The sequence below is a fragment of the Cynocephalus volans genome, chromosome 18, assembly GCF_027409185.1.
Source record: "Cynocephalus volans isolate mCynVol1 chromosome 18, mCynVol1.pri, whole genome shotgun sequence".
Taxonomy (NCBI): Eukaryota; Metazoa; Chordata; class Mammalia; order Dermoptera; family Cynocephalidae; genus Cynocephalus; species Cynocephalus volans.
Genome location: NC_084477.1, coordinates 1,960,407 through 1,982,551, shown reverse-complemented (window position 1 = coordinate 1,982,551; position 22,145 = coordinate 1,960,407).

Here is a 22,145-nt window from a genome sequence, read left to right as displayed (position 1 = left end):
AGGTTTCGTGTGGACTTGAAGGGCTCTCTGAGTTCCGGTCCCTAGGCCTACCTCCACATCATCCACTCCTCTCTGTCAATTGACCAGACGCTGTTTAAAATGGCTTTTCCCTTAAACGTTCTCAAGAAGAATGTCTGCAATATAGAAGTGATATCTCCATCGTGCTGTTTCGCCTCGTTGAGTTAGACTGAATACTTAATGCAAAGGCTTCCGTGCGTATCTATCCCAGAAATGTCGGGCAATGCAGCTTTACCGATTATGTAATGCCATCGTAATGGTGCTTTTCCATTCCCTATCTAAGCAAGAATATCTGAGAGTTCTTTTGAGGTGTACCTTGCAGTGCTTTGTTCACTCATGTACACTTCGCCTTGTAATGGGGACTTTCCTCTTGTAGGGATCTCAGAGACTTCCACGAATATTGCCTTATTGGACAGTGAAAGGGATTGTGGTGGTGAATTCCACGACCCGTTCCCAACCGGAACGTCGTCGCCTATTTGGGGTTTCTACATTGTGATGATTTGATTTCCTCCGAAAACCTCAAGTGTGAAATGGAAACCTCCTGGGACTATCTTGCCAAGAGATTTTGAAAGAAGGTTCTCCCATCCTCTATCCAATGCTGCTTTTGATTTGGTTCCTCGATACCAGTTCCAAACGGGAACTTCTTCAACACATGTGTGAGTTCTAATTTGTCGAGTCCTGTTTCATTCAGTGAAGTTTCATTCCAAATGTCACACCTCTTCTGACAATCATCCACACAGCACTTCTCGAATGCCCTCTTAGCACATACAAACCGTTGCCTCTTATGGTGGTTTCCCACGAACTACCCAAAGAGGAATTTGAAAACGTTCGACGCCTATTCGGCATGGTGCTGCTCTTTTTCCTGAAAAATCCTGAAAACCTGAAGAGGATCCTCCCCTGAGTATGCTTCTCAATCATTTCCACATGGGTCCCCTCGTGGTGCAGTCAAGTCTCGTCTAATGCTCTTTTCCCATGCGCTTTCAAACCACGAGCATCCTCAGATGATGTGTGAGTGTACCTTCTCCTTACTTGCATCCCTTCGTAAAGCATCCTCGTGTGTGGGGAAGCTCGTGACGCTCAGTCACCCAGAGTGTAAAGAAACCCTGTCTGGCTATGTACGCAGTGTTGCTGAAATGGCGTTTCCGGACGTCAGGTCCAACCCAGAATGGACACCAGATCAGTAGGATTTCAACACTGAGGTGCTTTCATTCCCTCCGTTAAGCTCTATTGTGTTCTGGGAAACTTGCGTGAGTATCTTTCACAGTCGTCGCCGGTGAACGATCCCCAGCCAGGTCCGGAAATGTTCTCATAGAGGCGGGCCATTCAAACGTTCCAAACCATCATATCCTGAGGGTACTTGTGACGTCTACGTGGTGCGGCCTTGTTTCACTGCGCTAAGGTCAAACCTAAGTGGGGGAGATCGTGTGCCTATCTTACACCAGCATTTCCGCCAGTGCTCTCAGACCATATACTCAATGCTGTTTCGAGTGGGAAAATCCAATCCACCTTCCAACGGAGAATATCTCCAATATGGCTGAGAGATCTCCACGCGCTGCTGCCGTTCTCTGTGTCCGTTAACCAAGACACTGAGTTGTTGCGTGTGTGACCATCGGTTATTGAGCTTGTCATCCGTGGGGAAGATAGGATAACATAGTCAGGCTCCCTCGACTCAGGTTTGGTTGGGGGTCGGGCAGTGCATTTCTGGTGCTTCGCAGTTGTGTGTGGGTGGACTTAGAGCGCATGTGCACCAAGGTTCTGGTTCAGTCAATCGTTTTGGTGTGTTCTGCAGTTCGGGAAGCAGAGCTGGCCAGCAGAGCTCACCCCTCCATTAGAACATGTTTACTCTGGGGCCGAGCCCGTGGCGCACTCGGTAGAGTGCTGCGCTGGGAGCGCGGCGACACTCCCGCCGCGGGTTCGGATCCTATATAGGAATGACCGGTGCACTCACTGGCTGAATGATGGTCACGGAAAAAAAAAAAAAAAGAAAAAAAAGAACATGTTTACTCTGCTCGCAGCGGCTCACTTTCCCTTTCGACTTTGCCTGTAACACTGGAGTGTCTGAGTATCCCCGTTGCACTGCCTAGCTCCTACACGACTGTGTGTTGAATAGAGTCTACAGTTTCTTCCATCGTGGCTCGATTGAAAATTTGCCTTTTACCTAGCTCCCAGAACTGCGTGTGAAGGGTTCGAATGGGTTTAAAGGATTCTCTGAGCTCCGGACGCCAGGCCTACCTCCACATCATCCATTCCTCTCTTCCAATTGACCACACGCTGCTTAAAATGACGTTTCGCTAACACATGCTCAAGAAGAATGTCGGCTATTTAGCAGTGAGATCTCCATGGTGCTGCTTCGCTTCATTGAGTTAGACTGAATATTGAATGCGAAAGCATCCGTGGGAATCTTTCCCAGACATGTCTGGCAATGCAGCTTTACCGATTATGTAATGCCATTGAAATGGTGCTTTCCGTTCCCTATCTAAACAAGCATATCTGAGAGTTCTTTTTGAGGTGTACCTTGCAGTGCTTTTTTCACTCCCGTACACCGCGTCTAGTAATGGGGACTTTCCTCTTGTAGGAATCTCAGAGATTTCCAGGAGTATTCCCCTATTGGACACTTCAGGGGATTGTAGTGGTGGATTCCGCGACCCGTTCCAAACCGGAAATTCGTCGCCAATATGGGAGGTCTACTTTGTGTTGATTTGATTCCCTCCGAAAACCTCATATGTGAATGGAAACCTCCTGGGACCATCTTCACAACAGATTTTGAAAAAAGGTGCTCCCATCCTATATCCAATGCGGCTTTTGATTTGGTTCCTCCATACCAGATCCAAACGGGAACTTCTTCAACACATGTGTGAGTTCTACTTTATCTAGTCCTGTTTCACTCGGGGAAGTTTCATTCCAAATGTCACACCTCTTCTGACAATCATCCACACAGCACTTCCCGAATGCCCTCTTAGCACGTGCAAGCTGTTGCCTCTAATGGTGTTTTCCCACGAACTACCCAAAGAGGAATTTGAAAACTTGCGAGGCGTATTCGTCATGGTGCTGCTCTTTTTCCTCACAAACGCCTGAAAAACCGAAGAGGATCCTCCTCTGAGTATGCTTCTCAGTCATTTCCTCATGGGTCCCCTCGTGGTGCACTCAAGTCTCGTCTAATGCTATTTTCCCATGCGCTTTCAAACCGCGAGCACCCTCAGATGATGTGTGACTGCACGTTCTCTCTACTTGCAGTACTCGCAGCCCTGCGTAAAGCTTCCTGGTGTGTGGGGAAGCTCGTGACTCTCAGTCACCCAGATTGTAAAGAAATCCTGTCTATGTACGCAGTGTTGCTGAAATGGCGTTTCAGGAGGTCAGATCCAACCCAGAATGGACACCGGATGGGTAGGTTTTAAACACTGGGGTGCTCTCTTTCCCTCCGTTAAGCTCAATTCTCTTCTGGGAAAATTGCATGAGTATCTTTCACAGACGTGGCTGGGGAACATTCCCCAGCCATGTCCGGAAAAGTTCTCATAAAGGCGGGCCATCAAAACGTTCCGAACTTTCAATTCCGGAGGGTACTTGTGACGTCTACATGGTGGTGCCTTGTTTCACTGCGCTAACTTCAAATAGAAGAGGGGAACCTCGTGTGCCTAGGTTACACCAACATTTCCACCAGTGCTCTCGGATCATATACTCAATGCTGTTTCGAGTGGGAAAATCCAATCCACCTTCCAACGGAGAATATCTCCAATATGGCTGAGAGATCTCCACGCGCTGCTGCCGTTCTCTGTGTCCGTTAATCAAGACACTGAGTTGTTGCGTGTGTGACCATCGGTTATTGAGCTTGTCATCCGTGGGGAAGATAGGATAACGTAGTCAGGCTCCCTCGACTCAGGTTTGGTTGGGGTTCGGGCAGCGCATTTCTGGTGCTTCGCAGTTGTATGTGGGTGGACTTAGAGCGCATGTGCTCCAACGTTCTGGTTCAATCGCTTTGGTGTGTTCTGCAGTTCGGGAAGCCGAGCTGGCCGGCAGAGCTCAACCCTCCAATTAGAACACGTTTACTCTGCCCGCAGCAGCTCAGTTTCTCTTTGGACTTTGTCCGTGGCGCTGGAGTGTCTGAGTATCACCTTTGCACTGCCTAGCTCCTACTCGTCTGTGTGTTGAATAAAGTCTACACTTCCTACCATCGTGGCACTATTGAAAGTTTTCCTTTTACCTAGTTCCCAGATCTGCGTATGAAGGGTTTCGTGTGGACTTGAAGGGCTCTCTGAGTTCCGGTCCCTAGGCCTACCTCCACATCATCCACTCCTCTCTGCCAATTGACCAGACGCTGTTTAAAATGGCTTTTCCCTTAAACGTTCTCAAGAAGAATGTCTGCAATATAGAAGTGATATCTCCATCGTGCTGTTTCGCCTCGTTGAGTTAGACTGAATACTTAATGCAAAGGCTTCCGTGCGTATCTATCCCAGAAATGTCAGGCAATGCAGCTTTACCGATTATGTAATGCCATCGTAATGGTGCTTTTCCATTCCCTATCTAAGCAAGAATATCTGAGAGTTCTTTTGAGGTGTACCTTGCAGTGCTATTTTCACTCCCGTACACCGCGTCTAGTAATGGGGACTTTCCTCTTATAGGAATCTCAGAGATTTCCAGGAGTATTCCACTATTGGACACTTCAGGGGATTGTAGTGGTGGATTCCGCGACCCGTTCCAAACCGGAAATTCGTCGCCAATATGGGAGGTCTACTTTGTGTTGATTTGATTCCCTCCGAAAACCTCATATGTGAATGGAAACCTCCTGGGACCATCTTCACAAGAGATTTTGAAAAAAGGTGCTCCCATCCTATATCCAATGCGGCTTTTGATTTGGTTCCTCCATACCAGATCCAAACGGGAACTTCTTCAACACATGTGTGAGTTCTACTTTATCTAGTCCTGTTTCACTCGGGGAAGTTTCATTCCAAATGTCACACCTCTTCTGACAATCATCCACACAGCACTTCCCGAATGCCCTCTTAGCACGTGCAAGCTGTTGCCTCTAATGGTGTTTTCCCACGAACTACCCAAAGAGGAATTTGAAAACTTGCGAGGCGTATTCGTCATGGTGCTGCTCTTTTTCCTCACAACGCCTGAAAAACCGAAGAGGATCCTCCTCTGAGTATGCTTCTCAGTCATTTCCTCATGGGTCCCCTCGTGGTGCACTCAAGTCTCGTCTAATGCTATTTTCCCATGCGCTTTCAAACCGCGAGCACCCTCAGATGATGTGTGACTGCACGTTCTCTCTACTTGCAGTACTCGCAGCCCTGCGTAAAGCTTCCTGGTGTGTGGGGAAGCTCGTGACTCTCAGTCACCCAGATTGTAAAGAAATCCTGTCTATGTACGCAGTGTTGCTGAAATGGCGTTTCAGGAGGTCAGATCCAACCCAGAATGGACACCGGATGGGTAGGTTTTAAACACTGGGGTGCTCTCTTTCCCTCTGTTAAGCTCAATTCTCTTCTGGGAAAATTGCATGAGTATCTTTCAAAGACGTGGCTGGGGAACATTCTCCAGCCATGTCCGGAAAAGTTCTCATAAAGGCGGGCCATCAAAACGTTCCGAACTTTCAATTCCGGAGGGTACTTGTGACGTCTACATGGTGGTGCCTTGTTTCACTGCGCTAACTTCAAATAGAAGAGGGGAACCTCGTGTGCCTAGGTTACACCAACATTTCCACCAGTGCTCTCGGATCATATACTCAATGCTGTTTCGAGTGGGAAAATCCAATCCACCTTCCAACGGAGAATATCTCCAATATGGCTGAGAGATCTCCACGCGCTGCTGCCATTCTCTGTGTCCGTTAACCAAGACACTGAGTTGTTGCGTGTGTGACCATCGGTTATTGAGCTTGTCATCCGTGGGGAAGATAGGATAACGTAGTCAGGCTCCCTCGACTCAGGTGTGGTTGGGGGTCGGGCAGCGCATTTCTGGTGCTTCGCAGTTGTGTGTGGGTGGACTTAGAGCGCATGTGCACCAAGGTTCTGGTTCAGTCAATCGTTTTGGTGTGTTCTGCAGTTCGGGAAGCAGAGCTGGCCAGCAGAGCTCACCCCTCCATTAGAACATGTTTACTCTGGGGCCGAGCCCGTGGCGCACTCGGTAGAGTGCTGCGCTGGGAGCGCGGCGACACTCCCGCCGCGGGTTCGGATCCTATATAGGAATTACCGGTGCACTCACTGGCTGAGTGATGGTCACGGAAAAAAAAAAAAAAGAAAGAAAAAAAAGAACATGTTTACTCTGCTCGCAGCGGCTCACTTTCCCTTTCGACTTTGCCTGTAACACTGGAGTGTCTGAGTATCCCCGTTGCACTGCCTAGCTCCTACACGACTGTGTGTTGAATAGAGTCTACAGTTTCTTCCATCGTGGCTCGATTGAAAATTTGCCTTTTACCTAGCTCCCAGAACTGCGTGTGAAGGGTTTGAATGGGCTTAAAGGACTCTCTGAGCTCCGGACGCCAGGCCTACCTCCACATCATCCATTCCTCTCTTCCAATTGACCACACGCTGCTGAAAATGACGTTTCGCTAACACATGCTCAAGAAGAATGTCGGCTATTTAGCAGTGAGAGCTCCATGGTGCTGCTTCGCTTCATTGAGTTAGACTGAATATTTAATGCGAAAGCATGCGTGGGAATCTTTCCCAGACATGTCTGGCAATGCAGCTTTACCGATTATGTAATGCCATTGAAATGGTGCTTTCCATTCCCTATCTAAACAAGCATATCTGAGAGTTCTTTTTGAGGTGTACCTTGCAGTGCTTTTTTCACTCCCGTACACCGCGTCTAGTAATGGGGACTTTCCTCTTGTAGGAATCTCAGAGATTTCCAGGAGTATTCCCCTATTGGACACTTCAGGGGATTGTAGTGGTGGATTCCGCGACCCATTCCAAACCGGAAATTCGTCGCCAATATGGGAGGTCTACTTTGTGTTGATTTGATTCCCTCCGAAAACCTCATATGTGAATGGAAACCTCCTGGGACCATCTTCACAAGAGATTTTGAAAAAAGGTGCTCCCATCCTATATGCAATGCGGCTTTTGATTTGGTTCCTCCATACCAGATCCAAACGGGAACTTCTTCAACACATGTGTGAGTTCTACTTTATCTAGTCCTGTTTCACGCGAGGAAGTTTCATTCCAAATGTCACACCTCTTCTGACAATCATCCACACAGCACTTCCCGAATGCCCTCTTAGCACGTGCAAGCTGTTGCCTCTAATGGTGTTTTCCCACGAACTACCCAAAGAGGAATTTGAAAACTTGCGAGGCGTATTCGTCATGGTGCTGCTCTTTTTCCTCACAACGCCTGAAAAACCGAAGAGGATCCTCCTCTGAGTATGCTTCTCAGTCATTTCCTCATGGGTCCCCTCGTGGTGCACTCAAGTCTCGTCTAATGCTATTTTCCCATGCGCTTTCAAACCGCGAGCACCCTCAGATGATGTGTGACTGCACGTTCTCTCTACTTGCAGTACTCGCAGCCCTGCGTAAAGCTTCCTGGTGTGTGGGGAAGCTCGTGACTCTCAGTCACCCAGATTGTAAAGAAATCCTGTCTATGTACGCAGTGTTGCTGAAATGGCGTTTCAGGAGGTCAGATCCAACCCAGAATGGACACCGGATGGGTAGGTTTTAAACACTGGGGTGCTCTCTTTCCCTCCGTTAAGCTCAATTCTCTTCTGGGAAAATTGCATGAGTACCTTTCACAGACGTGGCTGGGGAACATTCCCCAGCCATGTCCGGAAAAGTTCTCATAAAGGCGGGCCATCAAAACGTTCCGAACTTTCTATTCCGGAGGGTACTTTTGACGTCTACATGGTGGCGCCTTGTTTCACTGCGCTAAGGTCAAATCTAAGCGGGGAAGATCGTGTGCCTAGGTTACACCAGCATTTCCGCCAGTGCTCTTGAATCATATACGCAATGCTGTTTCGAGTGGGAAAACCCAATCCACCTTCCAACGGAGAATATCTCCACTATGGCTGAGAGATCTCCATGCGCTGCTGCGGTTCTCTGTGTCCGTTAATCAAGACACTGAGTTGTTGCGTGTGTGACCATCGGTTATTGAGCTTGTCATCCGTGGGGAAGGTAGGATAACGTAGTCAGGCTCCCTCGACTCAGGTTTGGTTGGGGGTCGGGCAGCGCATTTCTGGTGCTTCGCAGTTGTATGTGGGTGGACTTAGAGCGCATGTGCTCCAACGTTCTGGTTCAATCGCTTTGGTGTGTTCTGCAGTTCGGGAAGCCGAGCTGGCCGGTAGAGCTCAACCCTCCAATTAGAACACGTTTACTCTGCCCGCAGCAGCTCAGTTTCTCTTAGGACTTTGTCCGTGGCGCTGGAGTGTCTGAGTATCACCTTTGCACTGCCTAGCTCCTACTCGTCTGTGTGTTGAATAAAGTCTACACTTCCTTCCATCGTGGCACGATTGAAAGTTTTCCTTTTACCTAGCTCCCAGATCTGCGTATGAAGGGTTTCGTGTGGACTTGAAGGGCTCTCTGAGTTCCGGTCCCTAGGCCTACCTCCACATCATCCACTCCTCTCTGCCAATTGACCAGACGCTGTTTAAAATGGCTTTTCCCTTAAACGTTCTCAAGAAGAATGTCTGCAATATAGAAGTGATATCTCCATCGTGCTGTTTCGCCTCGTTGAGTTAGACTGAATACTTAATGCAAAGGCTTCCGTGCGTATCTATCCCAGAAATGTCGGGCAATGCAGCTTTACCGATTATGTAATGCCATCGTAATGGTGCTTTTCCATTCCCTATCTAAGCAAGAATATCTGAGAGTTCTTTTGAGGTGTACCTTGCAGTGCTTTGTTCACTCATGTACACTTCGCCTTGTAATGGGGACTTTCCTCTTGTAGGGATCTCAGAGACTTCCACGAATATTGCCTTATTGGACAGTGAAAGGGATTGTGGTGGTGAATTCCACGACCCGTTCCCAACCGGAACGTCGTCGCCTATTTGGGGTTTCTACATTGTGATGATTTGATTTCCTCCGAAAACCTCAAGTGTGAAATGGAAACCTCCTGGGACTATCTTCCCAAGAGATTTTGAAAGAAGGTTCTCCCATCCTCTATCCAATGCTGCTTTTGATTTGGTTCCTCGATACCAGTTCCAAACGGGAACTTCTTCAACACATGTGTGAGTTCTAATTTGTCGAGTCCTGTTTCATTCAGTGAAGTTTCATTCCAAATGTCACACCTCTTCTGACAATCATCCACACAGCACTTCTCGAATGCCCTCTTAGCACATACAAACCGTTGCCTCTTATGGTGGTTTCCCACGAACTACCCAAAGAGGAATTTGAAAACGTTCGACGCCTATTCGGCATGGTGCTGCTCTTTTTCCTGAAAAATCCTGAAAACCTGAAGAGGATCCTCCCCTGAGTATGCTTCTCAATCATTTCCACATGGGTCCCCTCGTGGTGCAGTCAAGTCTCGTCTAATGCTCTTTTCCCATGCGCTTTCAAACCACGAGCATCCTCAGATGATGTGTGAGTGTACCTTCTCCTTACTTGCATCCCTTCGTAAAGCATCCTCGTGTGTGGGGAAGCTCGTGACGCTCAGTCACCCAGAGTGTAAAGAAACCCTGTCTGGCTATGTACGCAGTGTTGCTGAAATGGCGTTTCCGGACGTCAGGTCCAACCCAGAATGGACACCAGATCAGTAGGATTTCAACACTGAGGTGCTTTCATTCCCTCCGTTAAGCTCAATTGTGTTCTGGGAAACTTGCGTGAGTATCTTTCACAGTCGTCGCCGGTGAACGATCCCCAGCCAGGTCCGGAAATGTTCTCATAGAGGCGGGCCATTCAAACGTTCCGAACCATCATATCCTGAGGGTACTTGTGACGTCTACGTGGTGCGGCCTTGTTTCACTGCGCTAAGGTCAAACCTAAGTGGGGGAGATCGTGTGCCTATCTTACACCAGCATTTCCGCCAGTGCTCTCAGACCATATACTCAATGCTGTTTCGAGTGGGAAAATCCAATCCACCTTCCAACGGAGAATATCTCCAATATGGCTGAGAGATCTCCACGCGCTGCTGCCATTCTCTGTGTCCGTTAACCAAGACACTGAGTTGTTGCGTGTGTGACCATCGGTTATTGAGCTTGTCATCCGTGGGGAAGATAGGATAACGTAGTCAGGCTCCCTCGACTCAGGTTTGGTTGGGGGTCGGGCAGCGCATTTCTGGTGCTTCGCAGTTGTGTGTGGGTGGACTTAGAGCGCATGTGCACCAAGGTTCTGGTTCAGTCAATCGTTTTGGTGTGTTCTGCAGTTCGGGAAGCAGAGCTGGCCAGCAGAGCTCACCCCTCCATTAGAACATGTTTACTCTGGGGCCGAGCCCGTGGCGCACTTGGTAGAGTGCTGCGCTGGGAGCGCGGCGACACTCCCGCCGCGGGTTCGGATCCTATATAGGAATGACCGGTGCACTCACTGGCTGAATGATGGCCACGGAAAAAAAAAAAAAAAGAAAAAAAAGAACATGTTTACTCTGCTCGCAGCGGCTCACTTTCCCTTTCGACTTTGCCTGTAACACTGGAGTGTCTGAGTATCCCCGTTGCACTGCCTAGCTCCTACACGACTGTGTGTTGAATAGAGTCTACAGTTTCTTCCATCGTGGCTCGATTGAAAATTTGCCTTTTACCTAGCTCCCAGAACTGCGTGTGAAGGGTTCGAATGGGTTTAAAGGATTCTCTGAGCTCCGGACGCCAGGCCTACCTCCACATCATCCATTCCTCTATTCCAATTGACCACACGCTGCTTAAAATGACGTTTCGCTAACACATGCTCAAGAAGAATGTCGGCTATTTAGCAGTGAGATCTCCATGGTGCTGCTTCGCTTCATTGAGTTAGACTGAATATTTAATGCGAAAGCATGCGTGGGAATCTTTCCCAGACATGTCTGGCAATGCAGCTTTACCGATTATGTAATGCCATTGAAATGGTGCTTTCCGTTCCCTATCTAAACAAGCATATCTGAGAGTTCTTTTTGAGGTGTACCTTGCAGTGCTTTTTTCACTCCCGTACACCGCGTCTAGTAATGGGGACTTTCCTCTTGTAGGAATCTCAGAGATTTCCAGGAGTATTCCCGTATTGGACACTTCAGGGGATTGTAGTGGTGGATTCCGCGACCCGTTCCAAACCGGAAATTCGTCGCCAATATGGGAGGTCTACTTTGTGTTGATTTGATTCCCTCCGAAAACCTCATATGTGAATGGAAACCTCCTGGGACCATCTTCACAAGAGATTTTGAAAAAAGGTGCTCCCATCCTATATCCAATGCGGCTTTTGATTTGGTTCCTCCATACCAGATCCAAACGGGAATTTCTTCAACACATGTGTGAGTTCTACTTTATCTAGTCCTGTTTCACTCGGGGAAGTTTCATTCCAAATGTCACACCTCTTCTGACAATCATCCACACAGCACTTCCCGAATGCCCTCTTAGCACGTGCAAGCTGTTGCCTCTAATGGTGTTTTCCCACAAACTACCCAAAGAGGAATTTGAAAACTTGCGAGGCGTATTCGTCATGGTGCTGCTCTTTTTCCTCACAACGCCTGAAAAACCGAAGAGGATCCTCCTCTGAGTATGCTTCTCAGTCATTTCCTCATGGGTCCCCTCGTGGTGCACTCAAGTCTCGTCTAATGCTATTTTCCCATGCGCTTTCAAACCGCGAGCACCCTCAGATGATGTGTGACTGCACGTTCTCTCTACTTGCAGTACTCGCAGCCCTGCGTAAAGCTTCCTGGTGTGTGGGGAAGCTCGTGACTCTCAGTCACCCAGATTGTAAAGAAATCCTGTCTATGTACGCAGTGTTGCTGAAATGGCGTTTCAGGAGATCAGATCCAACCCAGAATGGACACCGGATGGGTAGGTTTTAAACACTGGGGTGCTCTCTTTCCCTCCGTTAAGCTCAATTCTCTTCTGGGAAAATTGCATGAGTCTCTTTCACAGACGTGGCTGGGGAACATTCCCCAGCCATGTCCGGAAAAGTTCTCATAAAGGCGGGCCATCAAAACGTTCCGAACTTTCAATTCCGGAGGGTACTTGTGACGTCTACATGGTGGTGCCTTGTTTCACTGCGCTAACTTCAAATAGAAGAGGGGAACCTCGTGTGCCTCGGTTACACCAACATTTCCACCAGTGCTCTCGGATCATATACTCAATGCTGTTTCGAGTGGGAAAATCCAATCCACCTTCCAACGGAGAATATCTCCAATATGGCTGAGAGATCTCCACGTGCTGCTGCTATTCTCTGTGTCCGTTAATCAAGACACTGAGTTGTTGCGTGTGTGACCATCGGTTATTGAGCTTGTCATCCGTGGGGAAGATAGGATAACGTAGTCAGGCTCCCTCGACTCAGGTTTGGTTGGGGGTCGGGCAGCGCATTTCTGGTGCTTCGCATTTGTATGTGGGTGGACTTAGAGCGCATGTGCTCCAACGTTCTGGTTCAATCGCTTTGGTGTGTTCTGCAGTTCGGGAAGCCGAGCTGGCCGGTAGAGCTCAACCCTCCAATTAGAACACGTTTACTCTGCCCGCAGCAGCTCAGTTTCTCTTTGGACTTTGTCCGTGGCGCTGGAGTGTCTGAGTATCACCTTTGCACTGCCTAGCTCCTACTCGTCTGTGTGTTGAATAAAGTCTACACTTCCTTCCATCGTGGCACGATTGAAAGTTTTCCTTTTACCTAGCTCCCAGATCTGCGTATGAAGGGTTTCGTGTGGACTTGAAGGGCTCTCTGAGTTCCGGTCCCTAGGCCTACCTCCACATCATCCACTCCTCTCTGCCAATTGACCAGACGCTGTTTAAAATGGCTTTTCCCTTAAACGTTCTCAAGAAGAATGTCTGCAATATAGAAGTGATATCTCCATCGTGCTGTTTCGCCTCGTTGAGTTAGACTGAATACTTAATGCAAAGGCTTCCGTGCGTATCTATCCCAGAAATGTCGGGCAATGCAGCTTTACCGATTATGTAATGCCATCGTAATGGTGCTTTTCCATTCCCTATCTAAGCAAGAATATCTGAGAGTTCTTTTGAGGTGTACCTTGCAGTGCTTTGTTCACTCATGTACACTTCGCCTTGTAATGGGGACTTTCCTCTTGTAGGGATCTCAGAGACTTCCACGAATATTGCCTTATTGGACAGTGAAAGGGATTGTGGTGGTGAATTCCACGACCCGTTCCCAACCGGAACGTCGTCGCCTATTTGGGGTTTCTACATTGTGATGATTTGATTTCCTCCGAAAACCTCAAGTGTGAAATGGAAACCTCCTGGGACTATCTTCCCAAGAGATTTTGAAAGAAGGTTCTCCCATCCTCTATCCAATGCTGCTTTTGATTTGGTTCCTCGATACCAGTTCCAAACGGGAACTTCTTCAACACATGTGTGAGTTCTAATTTGTCGAGTCCTGTTTCATTCAGTGAAGTTTCATTCCAAATGTCACACCTCTTCTGACAATCATCCACACAGCACTTCTCGAATGCCCTCTTAGCACATACAAACCGTTGCCTCTTATGGTGGTTTCCCACGAACTACCCAAAGAGGAATTTGAAAACGTTCGACGCCTATTCGGCATGGTGCTGCTCTTTTTCCTGAAAAATCCTGAAAACCTGAAGAGGATGCTCCCCTGAGTATGCTTCTCAATCATTTCCACATGGGTCCCCTCGTGGTGCAGTCAAGTCTCGTCTAATGCTCTTTTCCCATGCGCTTTCAAACCACGAGCATCCTCAGATGATGTGTGAGTGTACCTTCTCCTTACTTGCATCCCTTCGTAAAGCATCCTCGTGTGTGGGGAAGCTCGTGACTCTCAGTCACCCAGATTGTAAAGAAACCCTGTCTGGCTATGTACGCAGTGTTGCTGAAATGGCGTTTCCGGACGTCAGGTCCAACCCAGAATGGACACCAGATCAGTAGGATTTCAACACTGAGGTGCTTTCATTCCCTCCGTTAAGCTCAATTGTGTTCTGGGAAACTTGCGTGAGTATCTTTCACAGTCGTCGCCGGTGAACGATCCCCAGCCAGGTCCGGAAATGTTCTCATAGAGGCGGGCCATTCAAACGTTCCGAACCATCATATCCTGAGGGTACTTGTGACGTCTACGTGGTGGTGCCTTGTTTCACTGCGCAAAGGTCAAACCAAAGTGGGTGAGATCGTGTGCCTATCTTACACCAGCATTTCCGCCAGTGCTCTCAGACCATATACTCAATGCTGTTTCGAGTGGGAAAATCCAATCCACCTTCCAACGGAGAATATCTCCAATATGGCTGAGAGATCTCCACGCGCTGCTGCCATTCTCTGTGTCCGTTAACCAAGACACTGCGTTGTTGCGTGTGTGACCATCGGTTATTGAGCTTTTCATCCGTGGGGATGATAGGATAATGTAGTCAGGCTCCCTCGACTCAGGTTTGGTTGGGGGTTGGGCAGCGCATTTCTGGTGCTTCGCAGTTGTGTGTGGGTGGACTTAGAGCGCATGTGCACCAAGGTTCTGGTTCAGTCAATCGTTTTGGTGTGTTCTGCAGTTCGGGAAGCAGAGCTGGCCAGCAGAGCTCACCCCTCCATTAGAACATGTTTACTCTGGGGCCGAGCCCGTGGCGCACTTGGTAGAGTGCTGCGCTGGGAGCGCGGCGACACTCCCGCCGCGGGTTCGGATCCTATATAGGAATGACCGGTGCACTCACTGGCTGAATGATGGCCACGGAAAAAAAAAAAAAAAAGAAAAAAAAGAACATGTTTACTCTGCTCGCAGCGGCTCACTTTCCCTTTCGACTTTGCCTGTAACACTGGAGTGTCTGAGTATCCCCGTTGCACTGCCTAGCTCCTACACGACTGTGTGTTGAATAGAGTCTACAGTTTCTTCCATCGTGGCTCGATTGAAAATTTGCCTTTTACCTAGCTCCCAGAACTGCGTGTGAAGGGTTCGAATGGGTTTAAAGGATTCTCTGAGCTCCGGACGCCAGGCCTACCTCCACATCATCCATTCCTCTATTCCAATTGACCACACGCTGCTTAAAATGACGTTTCGCTAACACATGCTCAAGAAGAATGTCGGCTATTTAGCAGTGAGATCTCCATGGTGCTGCTTCGCTTCATTGAGTTAGACTGAATATTTAATGCGAAAGCATGCGTGGGAATCTTTCCCAGACATGTCTGGCAATGCAGCTTTACCGATTATGTAATGCCATTGAAATGGTGCTTTCCGTTCCCTATCTAAACAAGCATATCTGAGAGTTCTTTTTGAGGTGTACCTTGCAGTGCTATTTTCACTCCCGTACACCGCGTCTAGTAATGGGGACTTTCCTCTTGTAGGAATCTCAGAGATTTCCAGGAGTATTCCCGTATTGGACACTTCAGGGGATTGTAGTGGTGGATTCCGCGACCCGTTCCAAACCGGAAATTCGTCGCCAATATGGGAGGTCTACTTTGTGTTGATTTGATTCCCTCCGAAAACCTCATATGTGAATGGAAACCTCCTGGGACCATCTTCACAAGAGATTTTGAAAAAAGGTGCTCCCATCCTATATCCAATGCGGCTTTTGATTTGGTTCCTCCATACCAGATCCAAACGGGAATTTCTTCAACACATGTGTGAGTTCTACTTTATCTAGTCCTGTTTCACTCGGGGAAGTTTCATTCCAAATGTCACACCTCTTCTGACAATCATCCACACAGCACTTCCCGAATGCCCTCTTAGCACGTGCAAGCTGTTGCCTCTAATGGTGTTTTCCCACAAACTACCCAAAGAGGAATTTGAAAACTTGCGAGGCGTATTCGTCATGGTGCTGCTCTTTTTCCTCACAACGCCTGAAAAACCGAAGAGGATCCTCCTCTGAGTATGCTTCTCAGTCATTTCCTCATGGGTCCCCTCGTGGTGCACTCAAGTCTCGTCTAATGCTATTTTCCCATGCGCTTTCAAACCGCGAGCACCCTCAGATGATGTGTGACTGCACGTTCTCTCTACTTGCAGTACTCGCAGCCCTGCGTAAAGCTTCCTGGTGTGTGGGGAAGCTCGTGACTCTCAGTCACCCAGATTGTAAAGAAATCCTGTCTATGTACGCAGTGTTGCTGAAATGGCGTTTCAGGAGATCAGATCCAACCCAGAATGGACACCGGATGGGTAGGTTTTAAACACTGGGGTGCTCTCTTTCCCTCCGTTAAGCTCAATTCTCTTCTGGGAAAATTGCATGAGTCTCTTTCACAGACGTGGCTGGGGAACATTCCCCAGCCATGTCCGGAAAAGTTCTCATAAAGGCGGGCCATCAAAACGTTCCGAACTTTCAATTCCGGAGGGTACTTGTGACGTCTACATGGTGGTGCCTTGTTTCACTGCGCTAACTTCAAATAGAAGAGGGGAACCTCGTGTGCCTCGGTTACACCAACATTTCCACCAGTGCTCTCGGATCATATACTCAATGCTGTTTCGAGTGGGAAAATCCAATCCACCTTCCAACGGAGAATATCTCCAATATGGCTGAGAGATCTCCACGTGCTGCTGCTATTCTCTGTGTCCGTTAATCAAGACACTGAGTTGTTGCGTGTGTGACCATCGGTTATTGAGCTTGTCATCCGTGGGGAAGATAGGATAACGTAGTCAGGCTCCCTCGACTCAGGTTTGGTTGGGGGTCGGGCAGCGCATTTCTGGTGCTTCGCATTTGTGTGTGGGTGGACTTAGAGCGCATGTGCTCCAACGTTCTGGTTCAATCGCTTTGGTGTGTTCTGCAGTTCGGGAAGCCGAGCTGGCCGGTAGAGCTCAACCCTCCAATTAGAACACGTTTACTCTGCCCGCAGCAGCTCAGTTTCTCTTTGGACTTTGTCCGTGGCGCTGGAGTGTCTGAGTATCACCTTTGCACTGCCTAGCTCCTACTCGTCTGTGTGTTGAATAAAGTCTACACTTCCTTCCATCGTGGCACGATTGAAAGTTTTCCTTTTACCTAGCTCCCAGATCTGCGTATGAAGGGTTTCGTGTGGACTTGAAGGGCTCTCTGAGTTCCGGTCCCTAGGCCTACCTCCACATCATCCACTCCTCTCTGCCAATTGACCAGACGCTGTTTAAAATGGCTTTTCCCTTAAACGTTCTCAAGAAGAATGTCTGCAATATAGAAGTGATATCTCCATCGTGCTGTTTCGCCTCGTTGAGTTAGACTGAATACTTAATGCAAAGGCTTCCGTGCGTATCTATCCCAGAAATGTCGGGCAATGCAGCTTTACCGATTATGTAATGCCATCGTAATGGTGCTTTTCCATTCCCTATCTAAGCAAGAATATCTGAGAGTTCTTTTGAGGTGTACCTTGCAGTGCTTTGTTCACTCATGTACACTTCGCCTTGTAATGGGGACTTTCCTCTTGTAGGGATCTCAGAGACTTCCACGAATATTGCCTTATTGGACAGTGAAAGGGATTGTGGTGGTGAATTCCACGACCCGTTCCCAACCGGAACGTCGTCGCCTATTTGGGGTTTCTACATTGTGATGATTTGATTTCCTCCGAAAACCTCAAGTGTGAAATGGAAACCTCCTGGGACTATCTTCCCAAGAGATTTTGAAAGAAGGTTCTCCCATCCTCTATCCAATGCTGCTTTTGATTTGGTTCCTCGATACCAGTTCCAAACGGGAACTTCTTCAACACATGTGTGAGTTCTAATTTGTCGAGTCCTGTTTCATTCAGTGAAGTTTCATTCCAAATGTCACACCTCTTCTGACAATCATCCACACAGCACTTCTCGAATGCCCTCTTAGCACATACAAACCGTTGCCTCTTATGGTGGTTTCCCACGAACTACCCAAAGAGGAATTTGAAAACGTTCGACGCCTATTCGGCATGGTGCTGCTCTTTTTCCTGAAAAATCCTGAAAACCTGAAGAGGATGCTCCCCTGAGTATGCTTCTCAATCATTTCCACATGGGTCCCCTCGTGGTGCAGTCAAGTCTCGTCTAATGCTCTTTTCCCATGCGCTTTCAAACCACGAGCATCCTCAGATGATGTGTGAGTGTACCTTCTCCTTACTTGCATCCCTTCGTAAAGCATCCTCGTGTGTGGGGAAGCTCGTGACTCTCAGTCACCCAGATTGTAAAGAAACCCTGTCTGGCTATGTACGCAGTGTTGCTGAAATGGCGTTTCCGGACGTCAGGTCCAACCCAGAATGGACACCAGATCAGTAGGATTTCAACACTGAGGTGCTTTCATTCCCTCCGTTAAGCTCAATTGTGTTCTGGGAAACTTGCGTGAGTATCTTTCACAGTCGTCGCCGGTGAACGATCCCCAGCCAGGTCCGGAAATGTTCTCATAGAGGCGGGCCATTCAAACGTTCCGAACCATCATATCCTGAGGGTACTTGTGACGTCTACGTGGTGGTGCCTTGTTTCACTGCGCAAAGGTCAAACCAAAGTGGGTGAGATCGTGTGCCTATCTTACACCAGCATTTCCGCCAGTGCTCTCAGACCATATACTCAATGCTGTTTCGAGTGGGAAAATCCAATCCACCTTCCAACGGAGAATATCTCCAATATGGCTGAGAGATCTCCACGCGCTGCTGCCATTCTCTGTGTCCGTTAACCAAGACACTGCGTTGTTGCGTGTGTGACCATCGGTTATTGAGCTTTTCATCCGTGGGGATGATAGGATAATGTAGTCAGGCTCCCTCGACTCAGGTTTGGTTGGGGGTTGGGCAGCGCATTTCTGGTGCTTCGCAGTTGTGTGTGGGTGGACTTAGAGCGCATGTGCACCAAGGTTCTGGTTCAGTCAATCGTTTTGGTGTGTTCTGCAGTTCGGGAAGCAGAGCTGGCCAGCAGAGCTCACCCCTCCATTAGAACATGTTTACTCTGGGGCCGAGCCCGTGGCGCACTTGGTAGAGTGCTGCGCTGGGAGCGCGGCGACACTCCCGCCGCGGGTTCGGATCCTATATAGGAATGACCGGTGCACTCACTGGCTGAATGATGGCCACGGAAAAAAAAAAAAAAAAGAAAAAAAAGAACATGTTTACTCTGCTCGCAGCGGCTCACTTTCCCTTTCGACTTTGCCTGTAACACTGGAGTGTCTGAGTATCCCCGTTGCACTGCCTAGCTCCTACACGACTGTGTGTTGAATAGAGTCTACAGTTTCTTCCATCGTGGCTCGATTGAAAATTTGCCTTTTACCTAGCTCCCAGAACTGCGTGTGAAGGGTTCGAATGGGTTTAAAGGATTCTCTGAGCTCCGGACGCCAGGCCTACCTCCACATCATCCATTCCTCTATTCCAATTGACCACACGCTGCTTAAAATGACGTTTCGCTAACACATGCTCAAGAAGAATGTCGGCTATTTAGCAGTGAGATCTCCATGGTGCTGCTTCGCTTCATTGAGTTAGACTGAATATTTAATGCGAAAGCATGCGTGGGAATCTTTCCCAGACATGTCTGGCAATGCAGCTTTACCGATTATGTAATGCCATTGAAATGGTGCTTTCCGTTCCCTATCTAAACAAGCATATCTGAGAGTTCTTTTTGAGGTGTACCTTGCAGTGCTATTTTCACTCCCGTACACCGCGTCTAGTAATGGGGACTTTCCTCTTGTAGGAATCTCAGAGATTTCCAGGAGTATTCCCGTATTGGACACTTCAGGGGATTGTAGTGGTGGATTCCGCGACCCGTTCCAAACCGGAAATTCGTCGCCAATATGGGAGGTCTACTTTGTGTTGATTTGATTCCCTCCGAAAACCTCATATGTGAATGGAAACCTCCTGGGACCATCTTCACAAGAGATTTTGAAAAAAGGTGCTCCCATCCTATATCCAATGCGGCTTTTGATTTGGTTCCTCCATACCAGATCCAAACGGGAATTTCTTCAACACATGTGTGAGTTCTACTTTATCTAGTCCTGTTTCACTCGGGGAAGTTTCATTCCAAATGTCACACCTCTTCTGACAATCATCCACACAGCACTTCCCGAATGCCCTCTTAGCACGTGCAAGCTGTTGCCTCTAATGGTGTTTTCCCACAAACTACCCAAAGAGGAATTTGAAAACTTGCGAGGCGTATTCGTCATGGTGCTGCTCTTTTTCCTCACAACGCCTGAAAAACCGAAGAGGATCCTCCTCTGAGTATGCTTCTCAGTCATTTCCTCATGGGTCCCCTCGTGGTGCACTCAAGTCTCGTCTAATGCTATTTTCCCATGCGCTTTCAAACCGCGAGCACCCTCAGATGATGTGTGACTGCACGTTCTCTCTACTTGCAGTACTCGCAGCCCTGCGTAAAGCTTCCTGGTGTGTGGGGAAGCTCGTGACTCTCAGTCACCCAGATTGTAAAGAAATCCTGTCTATGTACGCAGTGTTGCTGAAATGGCGTTTCAGGAGATCAGATCCAACCCAGAATGGACACCGGATGGGTAGGTTTTAAACACTGGGGTGCTCTCTTTCCCTCCGTTAAGCTCAATTCTCTTCTGGGAAAATTGCATGAGTCTCTTTCACAGACGTGGCTGGGGAACATTCCCCAGCCATGTCCGGAAAAGTGCTCATAAAGGCGGGCCATCAAAACGTTCCGAACTTTCAATTCCGGAGGGTACTTGTGACGTCTACATGGTGGTGCCTTGTTTCACTGCGCTAACTTCAAATAGAAGAGGGGAACCTCGTGTGCCTCGGTTACACCAACATTTCCACCAGTGCTCTCGGATCATATACTCAATGCTGTTTCGAGTGGGAAAATCCAATCCACCTTCCAACGGAGAATATCTCCAATATGGCTGAGAGATCTCCACGTGCTGCTGCTATTCTCTGTGTCCGTTAATCAAGACACTGAGTTGTTGCGTGTGTGACCATCGGTTATTGAGCTTGTCATCCGTGGGGAAGATAGGATAACGTAGTCAGGCTCCCTCGACTCAGGTTTGGTTGGGGGTCGGGCAGCGCATTTCTGGTGCTTCGCATTTGTATGTGGGTGGACTTAGAGCGCATGTGCTCCAACGTTCTGGTTCAATCGCTTTGGTGTGTTCTGCAGTTCGGGAAGCCGAGCTGGCCGGTAGAGCTCAACCCTCCAATTAGAACACGTTTACTCTGCCCGCAGCAGCTCAGTTTCTCTTTGGACTTTGTCCGTGGCGCTGGAGTGTCTGAGTATCACCTTTGCACTGCCTAGCTCCTACTCGTCTGTGTGTTGAATAAAGTCTACACTTCCTTCCATCGTGGCACGATTGAAAGTTTTCCTTTTACCTAGCTCCCAGATCTGCGTATGAAGGGTTTCGTGTGGACTTGAAGGGCTCTCTGAGTTCCGGTCCCTAGGCCTACCTCCACATCATCCACTCCTCTCTGCCAATTGACCAGACGCTGTTTAAAATGGCTTTTCCCTTAAACGTTCTCAAGAAGAATGTCTGCAATATAGAAGTGATATCTCCATCGTGCTGTTTCGCCTCGTTGAGTTAGACTGAATACTTAATGCAAAGGCTTCCGTGCGTATCTATCCCAGAAATGTCGGGCAATGCAGCTTTACCGATTATGTAATGCCATCGTAATGGTGCTTTTCCATTCCCTATCTAAGCAAGAATATCTGAGAGTTCTTTGGAGGTGTACCTTGCAGTGCTTTGTTCAATCATGTACACTTCGCCTTGTAATGGGGACTTTCCTCTTGTAGGGATCTCAGAGACTTCCACGAATATTGCCTTATTGGACAGTGAAAGGGATTGTGGTGGTGAATTCCACGACCCGTTCCCAACCGGAACGTCGTCGCCTATTTGGGGTTTCTACATTGTGATGATTTGATTTCCTCCGAAAACCTCAAGTGTGAAATGGAAACCTCCTGGGACTATCTTCCCAAGAGATTTTGAAAGAAGGTTCTCCCATCCTCTATCCAACGCTGCTTTTGATTTGGTTCCTCGATACCAGTTCCAAACGGGAACTTCTTCAACACATGTGTGAGTTCTAATTTGTCGAGTCCTGTTTCATTCAGTGAAGTTTCATTCCAAATGTCACACCTCTTCTGACAATCATCCACACAGCACTTCTCGAATGCCCTCTTAGCACATACAAACCGTTGCCTCTTATGGTGGTTTCCCACGAACTACCCAAAGAGGAATTTGAAAACGTTCGACGCCTATTCGGCATGGTGCTGCTCTTTTTCCTGAAAAATCCTGAAAACCTGAAGAGGATGCTCCCCTGAGTATGCTTCTCAATCATTTCC